Below are 12,206 nucleotides of genomic sequence, written 5' to 3'. Positions count from 1 at the left end.
GCCACTGCAAACTGGGCAATAAGACTCTGAAATTGAATATATGGAACTTTGGATAAAGGGGAAAGTCTGAAAAAGAACAGGTGATGGGATCCTGATCAAGAGAGGAAAAATATAACAGGCCAGTTGGATCATTCTTGCAATTCAGATAAGGATGTAAGAACCTAAGAGCAACTCTAGCTTCCATTAAACTCAGTAGCTGTTTTGCCATGGCTCTTAACAGAGCAAGTGTTACAGCCATTAGAGGCCAGGTTTTGCCCCTTTCCACGTTGTTGAGAAAACTCCAACTGACTTTAGATAATGAGAAATTGTTGCTCATTTTGTAACACAGAAATAATGTTTAGCCTGTTTGTTTTGTGTAAAAACTGCTACAAGAGTAGAGCCAAAATATAAAAGGAACAATGAGTTGAAAAAGCAATTCAGTGAAACTGTGGAGCTGCTTTAATATTTATATGTTAAAACTTTCTTTTGAAATAGTCTCACTGAGCTTACATGGGTTGTTTGAAGATAAAAAGAAGACTAAGGGTGGCATTTTCAGCAGGGATTTCCTTCTCAAGTCAATTGGATTTCCACACTGGCAGGTCAGGGAAGTGCTGTATAGAGAAAGCATAATCTAAACCAAAGCCCGTTTACAACCCCCAGTCCAGTGGGAGTCCTTCCCCAATGTCAATTGCTTCAGACAAAAATTTTAAAGGTCATCATTTCTATAATTTTTCTATGGCTGACTGCAGTGATACATCTAATTACTGATATTACTCTGACCAGTAATAAAAACACATTGATAGTTACAGTTTAGTGTGTAAGAATCTTGGAAAAGCTATTCCAGACACCTTGAATTGTTCTTGATCTTGTTTGTTAAAATTATCCCATAAATAATCAAGGCTTCCAAAGACAGGTCAAAACACAATTCAGTTCCAGGCACACAGCTGGACTATCAGGCAACCCTTCAGCAGGGAGATGAGGATCCTGGTGTGTTTCATGGTCATGAAATATATTGTGAACAATACTTTGCCTGATTATTTTTTTAAAGCAGGCATTGGGGTACAGTTGGAGAAATCATCTTATTGCAGGACTTTTCCAGGCCAGTTTGGAATGCTGTTTCATTTATACCCTCGCAGACATCACAAGTTCATTTAAGCCACATACATGTTTCAGTTCCCCTAGACTGATTTATTCAAATATTTTTTCTAAAAAAAAAAGGAGAAATCAGCACTCAAGAACTGCTTGGAAGATGAACTTTTACATAGTAACACCCTTACAGGTGTCTCTGATCCAACTGGAATAGGGGAAACCTCTTTGGAAGCTAGAACTCAGTGGGAGGGTATTACTGAGTTTATCTGAATTAGTGCAGTGAAGAGATTCCTCGGAAAAACCCGGCTCAGAGAACACTTTCAGATATATTTAAAACTTACATTTTCTTATTTTACAACTTGCTTTTGTAGTAGGTAATCTGAGCTGGTAGTCCACATCACCTTGTTTCTCAGGCACACAGAATAAAGAAGTCTGTCAGGCCATGAAAGCATGGTTGTTGGTTGCAGGGTTCATTGGAGGGGAATGCAGAGTACCACTTAGAATGAGAAGTATTCCTCAGAGAGCCTAGGTTCACCAGGAGGCACTTTGGGGGGGGGTGTGGAGGACAGTTACTGCTCTCCCATGGAAGGCACGTAACAGGCTGGTGGGTCTATCTTGCTCTGGACATTACTTGACTGCAGTGCTATGCACACTACCATGCAGACTTGTCCAGTAAAGCTCTAGCTGGGGCTGGAAGGAAGGAAATCAATGAATCACCAAGAATCAGTGCACAGCCCTTCCTGCTTTCTTTTGAGAGGTTTCGTTAAGCTTCTGACTAATGAAAGAACTGAAAAAACACATAAGTCCCTGGTAGTTACTATGGGGCTCTGCTTTTAAGCAAATCATAGGTGGGGTGTTTTCACAATTGTAATAATGTTTGCTGTTATAACTTCCTTTGCTGCAATATTAAACCACTCTTTAATCTCCACCAAATCAGCCACTTTAACAAAGAACAAACTCATCTTGCATTTCAGCTACTGCAGTTATCTTCCGTTAAGTAGTTCTTATCAGTTTACTAACTTTATTTTACCAACAAGGATGGGGAAACTAAAGCCAGGATGTGGCCATCCCTGAATTTGTGATCTGAATTTTGCACACATGACAATGCTCCAAGGGGAAACCTTGAAAATTGATCTGCAAAGTTTCTTAACTTTGTACTTGGGCACAAGTGTGTACTAAAACCTGTGGAGCAACTGTGTATGGTTGAGCTCTTGAAAATACAGCTTCAACAGCACATTGCATTTATTCAATTAATCTTTGTTTTCTCACACTATTGTCCTCATCTTGGTTTCTTCATCACCCTGCTAGTTCTGCTGCAGGGGATTTCAGAGGGTCAGCAGTTCTAGGAGATAAACCCAAAGCCATTCTACAAAGTAGGAGCTCAACTCTCCTCTGAAAATGTTTTCACCTTTTATCTAAGGGATATTTAAGGGATTAAGCTCAAATCAGTTGCGTTTTAGTCTTTGTTTTGTAATCTTTCTCAGACCTGTCAGCAAAAACATTTTCCACTTTACTCACTGAGTGGCTACAGTCTCAAGAAAGCTTCTTCCTCATGCTATTTTTAGTGCCCCTTTGGATTAATTCACTACCTCTCTATGATCAGTCAACATTATTATCCCACAGTCCATGTTGCAATCCTGCAGAGAGTGGTTTACATGAATTCCTTTAGACATACAAGTCTTACATTAAATTCAATTAAGGAATTCAGAAAGATTCTTATTCTTTGTAAAATTATTCAAATGTAATCACTAAAAAAAAATTCCAGGCACAAAAATACATAGTATGTTCACTCTGAGAACTCCAGAGACAAAAGCTGCCGTGGTCTGTAAGGAATGAATTAAGACAAATCAGTGCAAGGTGTTCAGAGAATAACCTAAAAGGACATTAAAAAGCTGTCCTAATGAAAATAAAAATCAGCTTCTAAAAGGGGTTAGTAAAATGGTTACAGCTTTTGCATATAGGCGAGGCTTGAGAAAATAGGGTAATTACATTTTTATTTGAAAAGAGGACTTTCTAGGAATAGAGTTACACATTTGGTTTTGATTTGTGCTTCTGGTTTGGCTTTGGCTTTGGCTTAAGATTTAGCCTAGGCTTTGGTTTCAAGCATAGCTATACCCTGGAATTATGCTTTCTGTGTTCCAGAGGGTCTTGACAAGGAAAACAGAACCTCTTTAAAAGTAGCCAATTAAAATAGTTTATTTTTATTTTTATCTTTCAATTCCCTGTAGGTCATCCTGTTACCAGTTACATAGTAGAGACAAATCCACTTCTTCAGCAGAGAAAAGGCAGGTAGTTTCAGCTGCTGCAGTGTATGAGGTCCCTGGTCAGGGGTCCCTTGTCCTGCAGGAGGTGGGAATGGTGCCACTGCATGGGCTGAAAGCTACGTGACAGCCCGTGGAGCCCTACTGGAGGCTAGGCAGACAGATAGGCCACAAATGGCTTTTGCACAGATTATGAGAGGGAAGGAAGGAAGCAATTTGCCAAATGCAGCAAGACCTGAGACAACTTCACAAGAAGCTGGAAGGAGGAAAGGAAGCAAGGCTGTGGTCCCAGAGTTGTTCTGGTGCTTGGGGCTCTGCCACTGGCCCTGCCATCCTTCCTCTCTTCCACCTACAGCAGTGGTGAAATTTGGAGTTGCATCTAAAATGGAACTAGCAAATTAGAGCCTTTCTGATTTGGTGTTTGACCTGGAAGTAAAACTCTAATAGTAACTGAAAATCCTAGCGCTCTTATTTATCCTTGGTTGAGAATGTATGGCTAAGATTTCAGACTTGAGAGACTAAATTAGGCTCCTAAACCCCACATTTAGGTGCCTAAATTAGCCACTTTCCCAGAACCTGCTGGGTGATTACCAGTAGCAAAGATCAAGCTACTAATCTTGCTGGCTAAAAAGGATTTAGGACTCTAACATTAGACACCCACTTTTGAAGCATGCTGACGTTAAGTTTTAGCTCATTCCTGATTTATACATTTTTATTTTTGTGAAGTTTTTTCCATATGCAAGCCTGAGACTCCTCTGGATGTCTCGTGTTAATAGATAGTGTTTGCAAAACATTTGCCATCCCACAGCCTGTTGTCAAACATTGCAGGAGCTCAGACATATTGGCTGAACTCTGCCAGCAGTTGTCCCTGCTTTTACTGACCAAGGAAATGCATTTGGCAAAAGGTGATAACTGCATTAAGCTGAAGGAGGACTTTAGCAGTAGAATAGCCCCAGCTTTTCCACATCTGAAGTAATTTTCCATAGTAACTTGAGCAGGAATATCAGCCAGCTACAGAAGTGTGAGCACTATCTTCATTTTTCTCTCCTGGCCAATTATTTCTCTTGTTTTTATGATCTCCAAGAGAATAATTTGGCTAGTGAGACCTTAGATATGTAGGTTTGCCAGGTAGTCATATGGTCAGGACTCACTCTAGCTGAGAGTATACTGCACTGCCTGTTGTATAAATGAGGAAAAATGTTACTTGTTACCAGTGCAGGTACAAAGGGGAGAAGTGAAATTTGAGTATGGAAAGATGCAACAGAGGGGGAAAAAACAAACAGAAGCGATGTTGCAGGTAAATGGAAGGCATGTCAAAACCGTTAAGAACTGTGAAACAAAATGTTAGAAGTCTCACAGTACTGAAAGCAAGACAAAAAGCAATTGTTCAGCTGAGTCTTTAGCTCCATGGTATTATGGGAGGTGCACAAATCAGGGAAAACTGGCCGCATCAGTGGAAGTGTCTCCCTGTTAATTACCATGACGAGTTTATATGCAACGGGGTACTCTTGTTACTCTAACAGTTGGGCACTCAGGTATCTGCAGGTCACATTAGCAAGGTCATGTGTGGTTATAGGTGACAGCTGATTCCTGTATAGGAGCAGCTGAGTTGCAGAAGGGCAATATCAGGTGCTTTGGTTGACACGTAGATCGCATCTGTCTTACCTTTTAAAGTAAGTGTGATGTGTGTTTCTTGTTCCATGTCCTGCAATTTGTATTGCCTATACTCGCTTGTTTTCATGCGCAGTGAATGTCACAGGCCAATGATTCAGCAAGTACACAACAACTCGATCCTAGATCTGATGTGATGGAAAATTCCTGTTGTTGGTAGTATTGTTTCAAACTTGCAGGTTCCGTTCTGTCCCATAAATTGGGCTAATGCCCAATGGAAATACAGATAATCCCTATTCCATGTAGTTCCCACTCTGAGTGAGGCCAACATACTAATACATACGGAAATACAATATGAGGCTGGAGTAGGATGCAGGAGATTTGCAGAAAATAGAAATACAGGACTTCTATTCACATGCTACAGTTCCTTCTTCAGGGCCTGATTCTATGAACACTTGCATGTATCACTTTGCATGTTAAGATGTCCAGATGAATTTAATAGGAATAATCATTATGCACTCAAAGTACAGATTCGTTAACCTGTCACTAAAATAAGTGTAGAATAGGTGTGAACAGAATTTTCTAAAGTGATCAGCCCTAATTCTGCTCACTGAAAATGGTGAAAGGTTGGGTTTGGATTTTTTAATTGACTTCACTGGAAGCACAATTAGGCCGGTCTGGAAGGGTTTGAAGAATCTGTCCTGTAACTTTGGCTAGAGAGCAGGCCTGGCCTAGCTTGAGCGCAGATCTGGTCTGGCTGAACAGCAGAAAATATTATTTTCAGTTAAATTCCTCAGCAAATAGTGCTATTTACTCTCCAAAATATGTACTGAAAGGATATATATTGCCAGCTCTGAGAATGATCAAATGTTAAAAAAATTCTGTATCAAATAGATCTTTCAATAAAAAGTAGAAAAACTTACTAAATAGTCAGCTTGATAAATAGTATTCCATCAGCTCTACTGTTTGAAAGATTTTGTGGAAAAAAAAAATCCATTTTAGAAGAGGGAATGAAATAAAAATACAGCCTGAAAGAAGCATATTTCCAATGCAATTGTAAATGTTGTCAGTAACCAGCAATCTAGCCTGGATGAAGACACCTCCCAGTCATTGTTATTCTTGAAGAATTTTGTGACTCTTCCTGTTGTTTTGCTGTGGGTGGCTCAGTGACTCACCCCAGGGCCTCCCAGCCAAATGACAGGATCCCAGGGAAATGAAAGTCTTTTTAATACCAATTGCTACCGAGGGATCGAAGTGCAGGATCACCCCCCTCCCACACCACCAAGAGCAAGGAGTGATTACTATAAACTACTCGATCAAAGTAGGGAGACCACAGAGGAGGGGCTGGCTGTGGGTTGTCAATGAGGTATTGCTCTGCTTGCCCCTTGCTCATCGGTATTCTGCTGGAGCAGTACTAATGTCTAGATATTACTTCCTGAAATATATGTGTGCTTTCCGATGCTTTTTTCTTTCAAGTACTGAGCTGATCCAGTCTTAGTGATAGAGCAGATCAGGTTATATAGTTATTTCCAGCAGCTATAAGCTATGCTGAAACAGCCTCTTGTAAAGCTCTGTTGTACAATGAAGATGACTGAAAAGGGTTATTCCAATTAAATTAAATAAAAATCTTAGGTTTCTTCAATGAGTACTTGAACAATTGCCAACCCTTTAGATTTCTCTCAATGTGGATGAAGCTATTCTGCAAAATTGAATTTTCTGTCAGTACAGTAATACTTCTGCAAAAAAGGAGTTTGGTGCTATCGTTACATTTACTTCAGTAAATGTGATGATGCAACATGTGACTTCACAGCTTTTGGCTGTTTTTGTTAGCTCATGAATTTGATAGTCTGTGTCTGAGGAATTGCCACCTCAGCTAGCCCTTGATAGACTTTGCATTTCATCTTGTTATTCTGATGGACTAACCCCCAGGCTCTTCAGCTGTGGTCTGTGCACTCAGGCTGAAAATGGGCCTCCATATCTGTAGGTGATGACAGAAGTTAGGTAACCAATGGATTAATAAGTTGATAAATGATACATTTTCCATGTAACTCTACCTCATAGATAAATGATAAAATTTCCATGAAATTCTACCTCATAGACTCTCAGGATAGCAAGGGCCCTACAGAAATGGGAGTCAAATCTCTGTCACAAACCATGGTGCGTTATCTCGGACAGATACTTAACCTGTTTTTACATGCTCCTAGTGATGGCGATACTCCCTGTCTTCAGCCAAACTATTCAAATAGTGCTTACTTCCTTCATGAATTTGATTAGGGTACTCAGCCTGAAACTGTAGTTGTGTGGACTGCATTGTCCCAGACTTGCCATTGTTCCTCCCTTCTTTTCCCATCCCTCAAGAAACAAAAATAACTAGTCTGTAGAAGCAACTGATGTTCACCTACTATTCCCAGCACTGAACAGAAATGAAAGCAAAGTATTAACTTCAGTATCTGAAGTGCTGAACTTCAGAGTGTAACTCCAGCTGATTTACTGGAGCTCACTGGGGTTTTGCTTCTCAGCTGAGCCATAAGGATTAACCTGACCCAACTGTAAAGGAAAATATGTTGTCCTAACTTGTCAGGGCATAATATGTAGGTTGTATGTGGTCCTGTTCTTCATGAAGAGATGTAAGAGAGAAGCAATTTTTAAAAACTATTATTTGCCTAGCCATCTTCTCACGGTAGCCCAAACTTATTTGTATAGGTCTTGACTCCAAATCAGCATTCTTTAATGTTAAATTGAGATATGGTATTGTTGCTGCAAACACCCATGGTGCTAATGTCCCAGCGCATAGTTTTTTAACTCCAAATATATGACAGTGTATACAATTAAGTTAATTAAAAAAGACGATTGGCATAATATGTAGTAGTTTATTAACAGCTTTTTGTTACTACAAGCATTTTCCATTGCACTGAACATTTCTAACTACAGTATGTGGCAGCACAGAATGCTGGTAGTCCATGTTTATCCATTGTTTGGTTGGGTTTTTTTCCCTTCAAAAAGTTTTAGTCCTATCCCAGCTGTCTGGAACAAAAATTTAGATGAGTGTAAGCAGAGATGAATGTGAATCGGTGCATTCCTGATGGCAAACTGTCCAGCAATGTAACAAATTAACAAAAGCATGTACATATGAACATTTTTGTGCATTTTCCAGCTATCTGTGGATGATCTAAAATACCTGCTTTTAGCAGGTGCCCAAGATGCTTTTATTTTCAGTTGGCTACTTATTGCCTATTACATGCTGTGGAAAGCATTTAGTCCTTTCTGTATTGCTGAATAAATTGGAAAGTAGAAATGCAGAGAACAGGAAAATGTTAATGATATCTGTGAAGAGGCAGATATGCAGTCTGCTATGAAACTGAAATGCTGGGGGTATATTTTGGCACAGGGATTTTACCCACTTTTCTTGGCAATGTTGTTTCCTTATCAGACCGGACATGCATTGTATTTTGCATGTGTCAAAAAGTGCTTGCCAGCAGGACTCATTCTGATAGCAACAACAGGAAGTCTGAAATACACCAAAGGAATGAAGGCTTGGGAAGCCAGACACTGAGGAACGGCAGTAACAGCTATTCTGGATTAGGAGGTTAAGCCACAAAGAGTTCAAGCCTATCAATGCTGGAAGTTGGATTGGAGGAGACGGTAGATAGCTGGAAAAAAAAAAACAACCACGAGGCAAAATGCCAAGCAGAGAGGAGTCATCTTAAGTTTGAGAGCGGTTCTGGGCAACAAAATGTCTCCTAGACATTGTCTTGGAGCATAACTTAGTCTCAAATTCATAATATGTGAATTCTGGCTTCTTGTTACAAGTTCCAGAAAAAGCTGATCATTATGAATTGTCTCTACCTCACTTTCTTGATGGAGTAAGAGATGCAGGAAATGAGTGTGCTGGCCCAGCAGTTCCTGCATACTCTCTATCTGCCCAACATTAAATTCTGTGCAGCTGCCAAATCTCCTGTAACTCTCCCTTTTTCCAGCCCCACGTCCTGCAGCTCAGCAGCTCCCAGGGTCCTCTAAGAAGTAGCCCAAGCCCCTTACATCTCACAACATTGACAAACAGAAACAAAACTGGGCAATGAGGAATCTGGACACATTTTTCTTCAGTGAATCCTTTTATGAGTGGATGGAAACATAGGTTTGTAATAGATGCTGGGATACTAACACAGCCATAGTATTGGCTGCTGAGATAGCTATAATACTTTTATTTAAGTACAATAGGCTCTTTATAATCAGATATTTTATAATCCTCTAAGATGTTCTTTTCTGGCACTAGTGGTCTGAAAACAAAGCCGACGCTGTTAAAAACTATAGCTTAGACAGATCAACGCAGAGAGTATCCCCTCATGGAACCGATGAGAAACCTGATACATTTTTCCACTGCTTGTGCAGAGGAAACCAAATGGAAAAGAGAAGCCACAGAAACTCAGCTTGGCAGAAGCTTAATGTCCAACAACATCTTGCCCAGGAAAACTGACAAGTACAGTTGGAACAGAAAGTACATCTTGCTTTTCAGTACTGAGGTCCACTGCAGTCTCATACTGCTGCCTATTTTTTAACCAGGCCCAAGAAGAATGAGCTCACTGCAGTTTACCACAACAAAGACGAGATACATGTCTGGATAGATAGTGGCTGGATTTATTCATCCTTTTGGAAAATTAAGGCATGGTTCAAACACATACTTCTGTTTTGTTTCCTCTGAGACAGCCAACCATATAATCATTCCATGCATTTCAAATAACATGAGAAACTGAGACTGACTCACTGTTTCCCATTTCATTAGCTCAGGACAGGATGCAAAGCCTATAAACACATTCTGTGTGAGTCTTTATATGACATGAAGTTCCTTGCTCTAAGTTTGCAAGCCCACTTTTTTTATATCCCTAGAATAACTGTTTATGGTCTCTCTCTTCCAGCTCTCCTGACTCCCTGTACGTAAGCATGGAATATGTCTTGAGGCAGCAGTACCTTTCCCTCCATAGCTTTCTTCTTTCTGCTACTATAGTTATGCTTAAGCTTCTCTCTGACCAGCAAGATTGAAACATCTACGCACCAGTAACTCACCAATACAGAAAGAATGGACCTAGAATGCTGTCCTTAGAAGGACCTTGGCTGTTGAGTAGCACATTGCAACTCCAAGTGAAGATCTCACAAAATCAAGGGGCAATGACAGGGTGACTAGTCAATAAAAACAGCCAAGTACAACTTTTCAAGCACCTAATCTAGATCTGAGTAACTCCTGAAGCCAGTGAATCCAGCTATAGGGTGTACTGGTGTCCTTCCATTAAAATATATTGTCTACTGGATTAGGAAATAAGGACCGAGCACAAAAATGAGATTGCCTTAATTGATACCCAAGACTCAAGAGGTGGTGAAATAAACTGGCTCAGGATGGAAATACAGTTTTGGGAACAGTAACATGAAGCCCATAAGTGCAGAGCCCTCTTTCTATCTCATGTTTTGCTAGCAGCAGCAATGGGAGAGTACAGTAAGAGAGAGATGGAGAGGTAGCTTGGGAGCATAAATTTGCTGCATGCTTTTGACAGTGACATGGATCTACTGAATACCGCAAACATACAACATCCTTTGAGATCTGGCACTCTAGCAGAGTGGCAACTATATTTCTACAAATATGGTCCCGACTTGGTATCAATTGCAAGTGAATAAACATTGAGCCAGTTCCTTCAAACATATTTTCACTCCCTGTAATACATCAATAGAGTGCCAGGTATGAAAGAGTAGGAAAACGATGCTCTGCAGTAGTGGATATCCTTACAGAGTCTGTTGCTATTGCAAATAAACAATATTCAAGCCTGATTAGCTAGAGTTGCAGTAATTCTATTAGATCTGGCCTTGAAAATACGTTTTGTAAAAAGAGTACTCGATACAGACTAAATGCATTTTGGTCTTTAGTGCCTACTTAAAGAGATCTCAGCACTTAAAGATTTAGTGGAATTTTTCACATTAGTGGCTGGCTCTGCATCAAATCAATGAGATTTAAGCATTTCTGTGCTACAAAGAAAAGGTGGCTATTCTGGTTTTTTAAGCACTTCAATACATTTGTGAGACTGATCTTTCATATTTTTAATATTATTGTGTGCAGAGGAATTTGAGTACTGACATTTCTATTTGCTGAGATGTTCCCATAAAAAATTCAGAAAAAAATATGTACATTTAAAAATGTCCCTCAGCGTGAATTCTCAGAGTAATTTCTATACACAACTATCAAAATATCTTGGTTTCGTATTGCTATATTCAAGTTCTTTGGAGTTCTAATGTATATTAAAATTTTAATATATGTAATAGACTAAACCAAGCACTTTTAAAAACAGTTTTAAAAAGAACAGAAAGTGTAACTAAACAATGTATTTCTATGCTGTTACAACTGCATTTTTCAATGTAAATTTACCCTGCTTATGGGAGTATAACCAAATGTACAGGTAATTCATAGACAATTTCTGATAAAATATCACTAGATATATTTGCTGAAATACAGATGTAGCAAACAATGGGAGTTTGAGATTAGCATGCTCTCTCTTTTTCTATCATTCTTCTATAAGAGTTAGAGCAACCATCAGTGGAAGGGCTAGCAAGCATCAGTGGGAAAGGCCAGCAAATTTAGTCACTGTGTTTCTTCACTTTATGAAATCATCAAAAATGGCATATCTTTTGTATCTTTTTACTTTTACTTTTGTAAAGACTTTGACAAATCTGCTCTTTGCACTCACATTGGAAATTGCCAGTGGCCCACAGCAAGGCAGTGTGGCTGTCCATATTATTTCTTGTTTTATGCAGTGGTGCTTCAAGAATATTGAACTATATGTAACATTTTTACATTCTTTAAATCTGAAGGGGATTAACTGAACCTCACAGGAGAACTGTGCATAAAAAGGCAATGTTTTGCTCCAAGCAATGTGAACTAAGAAAGAATATATAAATATAGCCTGAGATGAATAAATCTGTAACTGCAAATCCACTGTGGCAATAAATGGTTTCCCTTTAATAATGAAATACCATACTGGCAAAAATAAATATATAACTCAGGCTACCCCAACCATTATTGGACTACAAAATAACCATATTTTAAAACAGAGAGCCTTTCATTCTCTAGAGTGCACTTTGGTCATGATTCAAATTTTCTTCTGCAACTGGGAGGGCTAAAATCTTACTTGAAAAAATGTGGAAACTGAGACTGTCACACAGTCACTTGTTCTGGGGCTTGAAGTGAAACTCCAGATATTCCAGCACTGTCAGTAATACCACAGTTGG

The sequence above is a fragment of the Strix aluco genome, chromosome 4 (genome assembly GCF_031877795.1).
Source record: "Strix aluco isolate bStrAlu1 chromosome 4, bStrAlu1.hap1, whole genome shotgun sequence".
Lineage (NCBI taxonomy): Eukaryota > Metazoa > Chordata > Aves > Strigiformes > Strigidae > Strix > Strix aluco.
This window is presented reverse-complemented; position numbering follows the sequence as displayed.